The 14,379-nt window shown below is 47.9% G+C and overlaps 1 protein-coding gene across 3 annotated transcripts in view; it reads left to right on the forward strand.

Annotated features, from left to right (window-relative positions):
* LOC118390405 (interleukin-13 receptor subunit alpha-2-like) overlaps nt 1–14,379 on the forward strand; it is a 34,838-nt gene that overhangs the window by 582 nt on the left and 19,877 nt on the right. Inside the window, exon 1 of one of the 3 annotated variants that reach the window (XM_035780939.2) lies at nt 10,213–10,369. The exons of the other annotated variants lie outside the window; for them this stretch is intronic. The gene's annotated coding sequence lies outside the window, so the exon portion shown is untranslated. Of the gene's footprint in view, nt 1–10,212; nt 10,370–14,379 lie in introns of those variants that run through there. 3 annotated transcript variants of the gene reach the window in all.

A 14,379-nucleotide genomic window follows, 5' to 3' on the forward strand; every position in this document is an offset into this window, starting at 1 on the left:
ATTAACTTTGTCTACTGTATTTTAATCCCTTAATAATTTATGAATTTTTCCCACTGAATTTAATGAATATAGCTACTGTCTAATAGATTATAATTTGTGTATATCAACTATGTATTATTTTCACAAGATTCTTTAAAGCTGTGAATTGTAGTTTGCTTCACAGTCACGTGAAATATGTATGTCTGTTTTAATAGTTCCCTCTGAATATAAACAAAGATTTATATCAAGACTATTACACATTTAACCCTATTTTAAATAAGTAAGGGATAATCAACGAGGGGGTTATACGTTATGGAAAATAATGAACGCTCATTATTTTCCAGAGAACGCATAGAGCCCCGATTTGATATGTCCCTTTTATACCATGGCTATAATTGAATCCACTGAAGTAGTTAGTTAGCACGTTTACTGGCATTTATTATTAGTATTAAAGATTGTCTTGAAGGGCATTCTAGAACGTACATCATTTCCCACGGTAGAATTCAGTGGCTATAGTTCATTCTTACATGTTCTGTGTTTGAGCTGTATTTGAAAGCAAGTCGAATTGAAAACATTGGCATGGTTGAATTCGATTTTCATAATAGCAAGCCAGGACTGCTGGTTTGAAGCAAGTCTGTTTGGTTACCAAGGAAACTACTATAGATATCTGGTACATTTGCTAGCTAGCTACTTCAGTGGATGTTGAACATTTAGAGGCAAATGTGTTACATTATAGCCATGGTATTGTAGTATACCCTACTATGGGGTCGAGCGTGCTGTGGACACAACTGACACAGAGTTTGCAGTTCACAATAATCCATTTGGCTATTAAACACAGAATGTCACGCAATAACCCAGCAGAGTTCGTCACACTGTGCGTGTCACGTAATCCTCTGCCCGAACGCCAAGTTTGTATTTAGGCAACGATTCTTCGGCTCCAGCCAGACTCCGTCTCTAATGGACAATGCAAACCGCTCTCTTCTTTAGACCAGTGACCTGACAAAGTTCAGTGAACACCCCTCTTCGGCCGATGCCAACATAGTCCTCCTAATCACCCGCGCCCAATTCTTCAACCGAGTCCAGAAACGCAGGCCGTGTGAAATGGTTCCTCAGCTTCTAAATCTTCAAACGAATGCCAAAAGCACGTCTTCGCTGACAAACTGCAATGTACGGCATAAACCAGGCTAAACTATGTTAGCTGGCGCAGCCTAGTCTCACATTACACGTTACATAGTAAACGTAAATCCGGGATGTTCTATTTAGTAATTTAGTATGATATATTATGTTTGGTATGGTTACATAAGACAGAAAGTTACTTAAGGCAAAAACGAAAGGAGGTTGGTTGGTCAGGGTTGGTGATTAACACGAACATCTAGCAACCTAAAGGTTTTTTAAAAATCTAATCACAGACAATTTTAGCTAATTAGCAACTTTTCAACTAGATCATAAATTAACAATTGTCCAGACAGAGGCTTGAGTTTACGAATTGACGGTTTATTACACCAACTTTACACAGGCTACTGTTTGGGCCGTAGCACACGCCAAATAGATGACAGATAACCCACAAGCCAATCGTGACCTTCTCTTGTGAAACCCAGACGTAAGAGAGAGAACAAAGGCTGAACCTGGTCTTAACTTCCAATGCTCCACCCCCCTGCCCAACCCCCCTCTACGCCACTCCGCCAACCACCAGGATGCCCGGCATCAGAACATTCCAGGCATTCCCGTGATTGGCAGATAGCAGGTTGATTGACAGGTCGGACCCCGCGAACACCGGGTACTGGTCAGTACAACACAACCACCTCCTAGCCTAACACATAACACACAGCTACACAGCCCCCCCACCTCAAAGTCCCTCGTCCCTGAGGGAACAAACAAAGTCTCTGAAGCGACCCGGAGGTCTCCTTTGCCTGTGTGGCCGTGATGGTCGCAGAGTGCCCCTCTGGGACCCAGGGGATGAAGGCAGGGATATGGGTGACAAGGAAGCGGGAACAGGTAATACAGTCCGTGGCTCTGTGGAACCACGCGGTGACACAGGGGGGGAGACAGGGGGAGTGGGCTGTCTGGAGCCTTGTCTGCGGCACCTGAGGGTGGGTGCCTGGAGAATGTCATTGCCAGAGAGGGGAATTGTGGGGGTTCCTGGGGTTTGGGGAGAAGAGGCCCCTCTGTATGGGGCTAACCTGTCCCGGTGCAGTGCCACCTTTCTCCCCTGGGAGGAAGCTGCACCCGGTACACAACCTCCCCTACCCTCTCCAGGACACTGCAGGGTCCCACCCAGTGACTGTCCAACTTGGGGCATCTGCCTTTTTCTTAGGGGGCTGTAGACCCAGACCAGCTCCCCAGCCACAAAGTGCCTTCCCCGGGTGTGCACGTCATAGTTCCTTTTCTGCCTCACACCTGCATTCACCAGCTGCTCTCTGGCGAAGGTGTGGGCTGTCTCCAGGCGGTCCTGGAGTCTCCGGGCATACTCCGGCCCCGGAGGAACATGAGGGCTATCCAGGGGCCGACCAAACGCCATCTCCGCAGGGGTGCGGATCTCTCCCCAGCATGAGGAGGGCAGGCGTGCAGGAAGTGGAGTCTTGGACAGCGGAGCGGCATGCCATGAGGACCATAGGCAGGTGCTTGTCCCAGTCACGCTGGTGTTTGGAAGAGACGATGGCCAGCTGCTGTCCAAGCGTTTTGTTGAAGCGCTCCACAAGGCCATCACTTTGAGGATGGAGAGGAGTAGTGCGGGTCTTGTGCATACCCAGCCTCTCACACATGGTGGCGAACACACGGGACTCAAAGTTTCTGCCTTGGTCGCTGTGGATGGACTCTGCAGCTCCAAACCTGCTGAACATCCCCGCTGTCAGGGCGCCGACGATGGTCTCTGCCTCCTGGTCAGGCAGAGCATAGGCCTCGGGCCATTTTGTGAAATAGTCCATGGCCGTGAGCACCCAGCGGTTTCCACTGTCTGTGGTGGGGAACGGCCCAACTACATCCACTCCCACCCTCTCCATGGGAGCCCCCACTGGGAACTGTTGGAGCTGAGCATGAGAGCGGCCTGGGGGGCCCTTTCTCGCTGTGCAGTTGTCACAGCGGCGACAAAAGTCCTCCACATCCCTCTTGTGCTGCCCCCAGTAGAAGCCCTGACGGAGACGGCGCAGTGTTTTTGTGACCCCCAAAGTGTCCAGTCCCCACCCCCCCTTGAGTACTCTGGAGCACAGCCTCCCGCAATGCTTTTGGGACCACCACCTGCCACCTCTCCTCTCCCGTAGCTGACTCCTTCCATGCCCGCTGTAGCACGCCATCAGCCAGCCGCAGTCTCTCAAACTTCGACCACAACCCTTTGGTCGCGAGTGAGAGCGCTGTCACCTCTTCCCATGGTGGCCTCACCTGCGCCTCTACCCACTGTAGCACTGGCTGTAGGTCTGTGTCCCGTCCCTGCTGCTGCCGCCATTCAGCCACGTCGACAGTCTGCAGCTCACAGCAGACAGGCCCGCTCGCCCGACACACTGTGGCACAGACACCCTCCTCTGCCCGCAGCTCTCTCTCCCGTCCCTCTCTCCGTTCACAGTGGCGGCAGCCGTCTGCAGTAAAGGGCCGACGGGACATGGCGTCGGCGTTGGAGTGGCGTGCCCCTGCCCTGTGCACCACCGTGAAGTCATACGGCTGAAGCTCCTCCAACCAGCGTGCCACCTGCCCCTCTGGCTCTCTGAAAGACATGAGCCACTGGAGAGCAGAGTGGTCAGTCCTTACAGTAAAGGGCAGACCACCCAGGTAGTACTTGAAGTGTTTGACGGAAGCCACAACAGCCAAGAGCTCCCGCCGGGTGACACAGTAGCGGCGCTCATGTTTGTCAAATGTTTTGCTGAAGTACGCCACCACTCTCTCCCCTCTGGCCCCACCTGGGCCAGCACCCCACCCATGCCCCCATTGCTCGCGTCTGTGTCCAGGATAAAGGGCAAGGTGAGGTCAGGGGGCGAGCACGGGGGCCTCGATCAGTGCACGTTTGAGGGTGTTGAACGCCTCCTCACACTCCACTGTCCAAGTGAAAGCCTTGTCCTTCGGCAGCAGGCGGTTCAGTGGAGCAGCAACGCTTGAGAAGCCCCGTACAAACCTCCTGTAGTACGAGGCCAGGCCCAGGAAGCTCTTCAGCTGACGCTGGTCGGTGGGGGTGGACCAGTCTCTGACAGCCCCTACCTTGTCCTCCATGGTGCTGATCCCCTCCTTCCCCACTCGGTGGCCCAAGAAGGACACCTCTCTCCTCATGAAGTGGCACTTCTCGGGGTGGAGCTTCAGACCTGCGGCAGCCACCCTCTCCAGCACACGCCGTAGCGCCCCCAGGGCTGACTGGAAGGAGCTGCCATGGGCCAGGATGTCATCGAGGTATACCAGACACTGCTGTCGGGGGATGCCATCCAGCACCCTGTCCATCAAACGCTCAAAAGTAGCTGGAGCGTTGCACAGGCCAAAGCACAGGACCTTGAACTGCCAGTGTCCTCTGTTAGTGGAGAATGCAGTTTTGGCTCTGGCCTCTGGGGAGAGGGGCACCTGCCAGTAGCCACTGCGGAGGTCTAGTGAGGAGAACCAGGAGGACCCCCTAACCAGGTCCAGCGACTCATCGATACGTGGTATGGGGTATGAGTCCTTCCTGGTTACCTCATTCAGCCGCCTGTAGTCCGCACAGAACCTCAGCTTGCCCCCCTTCTTCGGAACCATGACGACTGGCGCCGCCCAGGGGCTGTCTGAGGGCTCAATGAAGTCTGCCCGCTGCATCTCCAACACAGCCTTGTCTGCCGCCTCCTGGCGTGCCAGCGGGATACGGCGGGGACGCATCTTGATGGGTCGAGCATCACCTGTGTCGATCTCATGCTGCACCAGATGAGTCTGACCCACCTCTTCCTCACTCAACGCAAAGCTGTCTCTGAATTCAAACAGCAACTGCCACAACCGTTCCTGCTGCTCAGGGTCAAGACCAACACAGTTCCTCCCCCATATCTCCCTCACTGCAGACAGTGTCCTCTCCTCTCCCATCTGGGGTAGCTGGGCTGGGGGGGTGCGGCCCGGGCTCACAGAGGGCTGTGTCATGGAGGTAGCTGGGGGAATGTAACACACAGCTGTGGGGGAGGGGGCGCAGCCATGAGTCTCTGCTGCTTTAACTGTTGGAGTAAAGGGTTTGTTGGGTTGAGTGAATGTGACATTAGGGGGGGCCATGGTGACTTCCGTCCCTCCCTGGAAGCTCAGTGTGCCCCTATTTAGGTCTAACTGGCAGCCTGTGCTCCTAAGAAAGTCCAACCCCAGGATACAAGGGTCCTGCACAGCCGCCACCCACACAGGATGACGCACAGTCCTGCCCCCTACTGTCAGAGTCATTATTCCCTTCCCTTTCATGGGTGCCAGCTCACCTGTGACTGTGCGGAGCTGCACAGTTGTAGGCTCACACTGAGTCCAACCTGGCACAATATCTGGCCTCACCAGGGTTACTGTGGACCCAGTGTCCACCAGGGCGGAGCAGGGCACCCCCTCCACAGTGACAGGGACATGACAAAAGTTCCCAACACAGGTCCGGCCCACCACAACAACAGGCTCCATCCGCTTGCCCTCGTCTGCTTCTGGGGGAAGTGGAGCCTTGCTTCCCCGTCTGTGCCGGTGGGCTCCTCCTGAAGATGCTGGTGGTTGGGATAGAAAGCCAGGGGTCCGCACTACCCGGTCTATGCGGACCCCGAGCCGTTTCCCTGAGCTCTGGGGGACATGGGGCAATCTCGGCGCAGATGGCCTGGCTGGCCACAACCCCAGCAGACCCTGGGACCAGGGCGTGTGTTTCGTTCCGCCTGTAGCGACACAGCACGAATGAGTTTTGTCATTTCGGCCACCCAAGCAGGCTTTTCCGGCTCCGGGCTGCTCTGCCCCCCAGCTCGCACAGAGGGTGTGTCTCCCTGCACCCCCACCAAAGCCCCAGCTGAAGCCCCAGCCCACACCAGCTCCCTCTCCAAAGCCATCTCCAAGGCTGTCTGCAATGACTTAGGATGAGCCAGCTGGGTCTGTATGCGCAGCTCCGTAGGAGAGAGCGCCTGTATGAACTGGTCCCGTGCTAGCTCGCTCTGCACGGAGGGGGGCATGTGAGCATATGCCCGCCGAGAGAGGCTCTCAATGTCATTAGCTAGCACCCGTAGAGGCTCTCCAGGCTGCCTGCGTCTATTACTCAGTTCGGAGCGCAGTAGCCCGGGCTGTACACACTGTCCATAGCGCCTCCTCAGTGCTCCCACTAAAGCCCCATAATCATGCCTGTCCTCGGGGCTAATCAATATCAAACAGGCCAGAGCTTCATCCATGAGGCATAAAGCCAACTGCAGTGCCCTTTCTTCATCCGACCACCCCCTAAAATGAGCTAACAGTTCAAACTGAGCATGAAAAGCTTCCCAATCCGCCTTACCGGAATACTTCGGGGTCTTAACAGATACGGACGCAGCCGGGAACTGGGCGCCGCCATGTTTGTTTACATCCTGAGCCCCAGATTCCTCGTCACGCCGCGTCGACGTCACCACTTCGGTCCGCCCACCAGAATCCGCGCGAAATACATTCGACGAAGCACTCATGCCCGCTTCAGCCGCCATCGCTCTAACGTCCTCCCTCAAGCGGCCTCTGCGCTCCGACGCCCTGGCGATCTCCTCAGACAGAGCCCCCGACGTCCATTCACACGCACCTCCTTGGCCATAATCGTCCCCTACCTCCACCTTCACTTTCGGATTCCCTCGAAGCATTTTCAATCCCCGTTCTCACCTACGGTAGCTAGCCACATAAGTCAGCTAGCTAGCTGGCTAACTTGTATCAACGTTTTTACTTCTGACACCAATGTAATGACCTGACTAGATCATAAATGAACAATTGTCCAGACAGAGGCTTGAGTTTACGAATTTACGGTTTATTACACCAACTTTACACAGGCTACTGTTTGGGCCGTAGCACACGCCAAATAGATGACAGATAACCCACAAGCCAATCGTGACCTTCTCTTGTGAAACCCAGACGTAAGAGAGAGAGAACAAAGGCTGAACCTGGTCTTAACTTCCAATGCTCCACCCCCCTGCCCAACCCCCCTCCACGCCACTCCGCCAACCACCAGGATGCCCGGCATCAGAACATTCCAGGCATTCCCGTGATTGGCAGATAGCAGGTTGATTGACAGGTCGGACCCCGCGAACACCGGGTACTGGTCAGTACAACACAACCACCTCCTAGCCTAACACATAGCTGTCTGTGCGGGTCGCTACATTATTATTAAAGATTGTCTTGAAGGGCATTCTAGAACGTACATCATTTCCCACGGTAGAATTCAGTGGCTATAGTTCATTCTTACATGTTCTGTGTTTGAGCTGCATTTGAAAGCAAGTCGAATTGAAAACATTGGCATGGTTGAATTCGATTTTCATAATAGCAAGCCAGGACTGCTGGTTTGAAGCAAGTCTGTTTGGTTACCAAGGAAACTACTATAGATATCTGATACATTTGCTAGCTAGCTACTTCAGTGGATGTTGAACATTTAGAGGCAAATGTGTTACATTATAGCCATTGTATTGTAGTATACCCTACTATGGGGTCGAGCGTGCTGTGGACACAACTGACACAGAGTTTGCAGTTCACAATAATCCATTTGGCTATTAAACACAGAATGTCACGCAATAACCCAGCAGAGTTTGTCACACTGTGCGTGTCACGTAATCCTCTGCCCGAACGCCAAGTTTGTATTTAGGCAACGATTCTTCGGCTCCAGCCAGACTCCGTCTCTAATGGACAATGCAAACCGCTCTCTTCTTTAGACCAGTGACCTGACAAAGTTCAGTGAACACCCCTCTTCGGCCGATGCCAACATAGTCCTCCTAATCACCCGCGCCCAATTCTTCAACCGAGTCCAGAAACGCAGGCCGTGTGAAATGGTTCCTCAGCTTCTAAATCTTCAAACGAATGCCAAAAGCACGTCTTCGCTGACAAACTGCAATGTACGGCATAAACCAGGCTAAACTATGTTAGCTGGCGCAGCCTAGTCTCACATTACACGTTACATAGTAAACGTAAATCCGGGATGTTCTATTTAGTAATTTAGTATGATATATTATGTTTGGTATGGTTACATAAGACAGAAAGTTACTTAAGGCAAAAACGAAAGGAGGTTGGTTGGTCAGGGTTGGTGATTAACACGAACATCTAGCAACCTAAAGGTTTTTTAAAAATCTAATCACAGACAATTTTAGCTAATTAGCAACTTTTCAACTACTTACTACTGTTTAGTTACTTTGCAACTACTTAGCATGTTAGCTAACCCTTCCCCTAATCTTAACCCTTTTAACTAAACTTGAACCTCACCCTAGCCAGCTAACTAATGTTAGCATTAGCCACCTAGCTAAAGTTTGCAACACAAATTTGAATTAATAAAATGTGGTACATTTAGCAAATTCCTAACATATTGTAATGAAACAGGCAGGGAGCAGGCCTTGACCCCTTGACCTTCTGTGCCCCAAAAGCATTCTCAAGCGGCAGAGTCGATATCCGCGCTTATAACCCCAGGGTCGTTAAACAACTCCTTCCTTTCAAAAGAGTGCGTCCTCGCGCTAGCTTGCAACTCTACATCTTATAGGAACGCGCTCACCGGCCAAGCACACACACTGTGGTGGATGCAATGTCTGATCACTTCTGACACCAATGTAATGAAACAGGCAGGGAGCAGGTCTCGAACCCTCAACCTTCTAGCCCGAAGTCCAGCGCGCTATCGACTGTGCCGCAAAAGAATGCTCCAGCAGCAGAGTTGATATCCGAGCTTATAACCCCAGGGTTGTTACAATATCATACCGCTCATTTGTAAACATATCATGAGAAATGGTTGAAGGACATGCACAAATTAATACATACCATAAGAAATGTAACATATCATACCAAATGGAGTGTCTCGGATTTACGTACAGAAATAATACTAAATGCTCTGAGTGAAGTGTCTTGAATTTATGTGAATAATGATGAGTGAGAAAGATATACACACAAATATCATATCCCCAAGACATGCTAACCAAGTGTTTCCCAAACTCTGTCCTCGGGACCCCAAGCATGCAAGTTTTGTTTTTTGCCTTAGCCTTACACAGCTGATTAAAATAATCAACTAATCACCAAGCTTTGATCATTTGGATCAGCTGATTAGGACAAAAACCAAAGCGTGCACCCCTTGGGGTCCCGATGACCGAGTTTAGGAAACGCTGTGCTAACGTCTCACTATTACAATAACGGAAGTTAGCATTTTTATTTGGGCGGGGGTTATCATATTTGTGCTTCTTTAACTTTCTCACTCATCATGATTTACGATTCATTCAGGATTGTCAGTAATCATGGTAGCATCCACATTAATGTAGAAGTGTTTAGAGACATTGATAGGAGAATTATGTTCTCCAGGTACATCACCCAATTAAATGATATTACTCTGTCTGCAAACCAGAATTTGTTAGATCCTGGTCGAATGAAACAGACAAAAGTTTATTCACGGAACGTTCTGAAGTCAAGAATACAAATCAATGCATTTTATACTGACTTCGCACGCCCACACGTACACAAACATACCCACATGCACACATGCACACAAACAGACGCACACACATGTCCGTCTCACTACCCAGCCGACAGAGATAGTGACCTTGTCCTTGAGACGTACTCCCTGTTCTCTCCCAAATTTCTAGTCAGGTCGGCACCAAGCTCAGACACAGTCAGTGTTTAAAATACCATAAAGACATATTGTCTTTACCCTAATTCTGATTAGGACTTGATTATTGATTATGATTTTATACATTCTAATCAATTCCATACAATTATGTTTCAGGGCGGAATATTCTAATCATTATATTAACAGACAATTGTCACCTATCAATCCACCCTAAATGACTAAATAACACACACTGATACATCAATTGTATACAAGAATAATCCAGACCAATACTTTGCTTATCATATCCTGCTGCCAACTATTGCCTAAACATTAACTACAAAAAATGACACGTCTAATTTTGTTAATATCGTCAAAATCAATCTCACAAAATCAATGTGTGTATTTTCATTCCTTATCCATCAATGACAGTCATAGGCCTACATTAAGTATCCGAACACTTCCTGTTTAGGTTTTTATTACAATCTTCATAAATAACTGTCTTAACCCTAAAAAATATTCTCATCCAACATTGGCTCCTCATAGTTAAAAGAAACGGAGCCATCTCCTAGGCCTGGAGGACCGTATTCGGCATCACACAGGCTGGAGCTCGAAATCGGTCCGTACCTCACCATCTGTTGCACCACTGATCTCTCCAGAGTCCTGATAAGCAAAACTTTCATGCAAGGGACCAAGCAACACCCACACAGAACCAAAATACTCATACAGGTGAAGGTTGCCCACAACACAGTGATTATGACATTTTCCATTTCCCAAACACACTATCAAAAAATTTGTAAGAGAATTATCTACCTCAGAGTTCTCAGCCAATTCATGACCTAAGGTGGTTAAACCAGGCAGGGCCTTGGTCACTGATCCGCCTGGAGCTGTGTTATCGGGGATAAACGTACAACATTATACTTCCGAATATCACACACGCCACCACCCTTTTCAGCTAGTAACATATCCAATACTATCCTATGTAAATTCTATTGTTAAAAGATTCAGACGGAGCACTCCCTCTCTCTCTCTCTTCTACCTGGCTCTAGGTCTTTGTGTTTGGTAAGGGTGAAGGGCATGCCTAACTGCACTAGTGCACAACTACCGGTTCAATTGGTAGGCAGGTTAGGCCCCAGCCTCACACCTCCACAAACCCCCAGACATCCGTTCTAGGCCTTTTTATCTTACTAAAGTCCTCGGGCCATACAATAATAGTGGCCACCTGTAACTGTGAAAGCCTGGAGGTGATGGGCACATGGGGATGCAGATCAATGCAACTGTCATCGTCTGTCTTCCCTGCCTTCATGAACAGCTTTACCATACAGGCCATTCCCCTAGATGTATCAATTCCATCAAATGGAAAGGGGATGGTAGTCAGCTGATGTTTGGCTGTGGCGCAGGCATAACATTCTTCTTTCACTACTGATCTGGCTGTATAGTGGATCCATTCTAATCAAAGGTTAGAATCTCCATAACCACCTCAATCACTTCCTTAAGATCTTTCGTCTGCACTATCCACACCGGCCCTTGGCTCTGGACTAATCTGTTGTCAGTGTCTGTTGTGTCAGAAGCTCTGCTAGTTCTCTTGCTGACGATAGAGTTAGCCCCTGTCCTAACCTCCTCTACCCGGAACCGTACTAGGGTGTCGACCGAAAACTGGTCAAATCCAACCAACCATAACCCTAGATGCTCTTTCATGACATTTTTAAGGGTAAGGCGTATCTTTATGCAATACATCTCTCTCCGGATTGCAGTCAAAAACCCTCACCTTCACTATACTTCCTGTCTATCCCAACCTACGGATCTATTATGCTTGGTTAATACAAAATCCTCATCGTCTAAACCATGGGTCAAGTTACCACCCTCTGCATACTCAGGTAGGGTGTGGTGTATCAGGAATATGGCTCCCACGATAAGACAGCTCAGATCAACCAGCACTCCTGTAAAGCCCCACCCTTTCCCTGAAAACATATCAGCAGCCAGAGGCTAGGCCATACTTCTATGAACAAACACAGTGATAAAATGACTGGATCAGGGAATTAGAAAGATGATTGTGATGACTGTGATTGTTCGACAGTGTCCGTGTGTCTTACCCTTTTGAACCCAGGTAGCTACTTCAGCTATTCTCACAGCGAAGGCTGTCACCAGGAAGTACTTGGTATGGTCCCTCCCACTGTGGCTGCTTCCAGTCCTTTCTCTTTAATTATTGGACCCAGACCCAGTCCCCTGGCCCAATCCCGTGGGTAATCTCCTTCTGTAGTTCTCCTGTAGGACATAAAATCTTTGACATACGGGTTTGGTTAACAAACAGTCTTCTACTTGTTCTATCTAATCGTGTCTGCCAAGTAAGTTGGGAACGTAATAAAACATTTTTTTTAGTATTATCCAAAAGGCCACAAAGTGCCCTATCCCATCCCCCCTTTGATACATGGCTTCGCCCCTGTATCAATATATATCTACTTTAAGTTACCTGTGCTGTTTTCTATGGGCTTGGATGTATATGTGCTTGTCTATGTAAACCGTAATCTTTCTCTCCTTTTTTATTTCACAGGCCCTAGTCAATGCTAATATTCCGGCCTGTTGCGCTGAATAATTTCCGGGCAACGCTTCCGTGGTTAACACCTTGTTTCCAGAAACCAACAAAGCTTTCATTCCCCTTTTGTCTCCCCACAGTAACTGCTATCTACCCATTCTGTTATCTTGCTCATGTCCTGGCCCCCCTTATTAACCTTCTCCTCTCTGCTCTCAAACTTTCAAGGTCTCAGCAGTGCGGGGAGGGCTCCTCTGTCTGCCTTTTCCCCTATCTGTCTGTAGCTCTTTCTCATAACAGTCCGTAACAACTATGTGTTTTTTCCAAACATGAACTAAGTGTCTCACTGTTTGGCTTTATCTGAACTCGTAGATTTTTTGAAAAAACATGTCTGGTGGTGATTTCTAAAGTCCTTACATAGGTTAATTAAGGTTATCTCGATCCTATCAATAATCCTGAATCACCACAGATGTCATATATCCCTGTCCACTTTATACTATTTAAATAAAAATCTTCTACTGATCAAATGAGGCCAAAACGAATGCTACCCATATCCCATGCTGTCTGTACTAATGAAATCTCTCCTTCGGGAGTCCACTGTATTTTATCTAACAATAACATGGGTTAACCTTAAAATCAGTCTCATCAATAATTCAATATATGTTGCATAGTGTGGGATACCTTATCAACAGTAATTTACCATCCCTAAGATCTGCAACTTATTTATTTTCATGAATAATTTTAATGCTTATAAAATCACTATTTTTCTATCATGTATTTTCCTGCCCTATTGGCTTAAAATATTTCCTGTCCACACCTCAATGTACCTACCATGTCTTCCCCTATTTATTATTGATGATAAATGGGATTTTTTTTCCTGTTGTAATACTAAATCAATAGTAGCCAATTCGAAACCTTCAGTCAGTGTTTACAACAGAATCCTGAACCTCTTCCTCTTCCTCACTAGAGTTTATTCCCCCGCTCCTCATAATTTGTCCTGCCTCAATTCCACTTTCTCCAATGTGGTTCAATCTATGATTATGTCCAAGAGCCATAAACTCCATTCGAATTAATTTACCTTAAAACCAGTATCCCAAATGACCACAAATTCATTATCCAAATGGCCCTCCCCTGAGGCTGATCAAACCACAAGGGAAAGCCATGATAGAGGTCAAAGGTTATACCACCCTTTTACAGTCGTGTTCCATACTATATTAGACGTATTAAAGAACCCTTTATCTAAATAATTCACGTGTTTAATTAAAACTCAGAAAATAAAACTCCTAATATTCCACATGTGAGTGTACCCCTTTAAGATATCTTGTCTCTGGGAAACATAGAAATCTACTCCCTCCAGTCATTAGTTTTAAATTTCCTCAATGTTTCATGTAACGCATTCAGTCTTTCTCCAAATAGTCTCCCCAAAATGCTTGATAGGAATACCCTGCCATTAGACACACACAACTGTGATAAATGTGCACTGTCCCTTTAAAATAAAATACCCTGGTGATATTCAGCTACTTCTAAAAATGTATTTGGAACTTTTAGCAACTTTTGAAAAGGGACTCAAATCTATAATGCACGCATTTTCCCTCTAAATTACACAAGCAATTTTCTCTGTCACACCCTCAGTCACAACATCATTGGCTGGCTGCAAAAGTGCATTGTGAGTGACGTCAGCAGCAGGCGCTCAGCCCGTGCCCAGGCAGCAGCAATTTCAGCTATTTGCTATTTATTGTTGGTTGACTACAACAGCAGCAGTACGGGTTCGACAAGCCAAACCCAGTGAATATAGTTGGTCACGAATGTTTGATCTCGAACAGAACTTACAACATCAATCAACATCTCTCAATCAATATTGTACTGCCAGAAGTACAGAAAAGAGTGGAAGTCTGTACCTGAACAACTGTCAAATCAATTTGAGTAACGGTATTGTGTATTCTACGTAATGACACAGTATTACGTTAACACGCAATGATATCACAACATCTTTTAGCAACAAATCAACCTTCCTCTAGCAAATCTACCCTGAAAATTAGTTGGCAACACTGCAACCAACTCTCCTATTCCTGCCTCTAGGCAAAAATCTAACCCCTATTCAGACTGAGTTCTGCTTGAATTCTATCGTAAGAGTGAAACCAAACGTTCCAACTTTCTCTTCTCTTTCGGCTTCCCCTTTATGAAATGTCCAAAATGTAAAAGTACCATG

The sequence above is a fragment of the Oncorhynchus keta genome, chromosome 11 (genome assembly GCF_023373465.1).
Source record: "Oncorhynchus keta strain PuntledgeMale-10-30-2019 chromosome 11, Oket_V2, whole genome shotgun sequence".
NCBI lineage: Eukaryota > Metazoa > Chordata > Actinopteri > Salmoniformes > Salmonidae > Oncorhynchus > Oncorhynchus keta.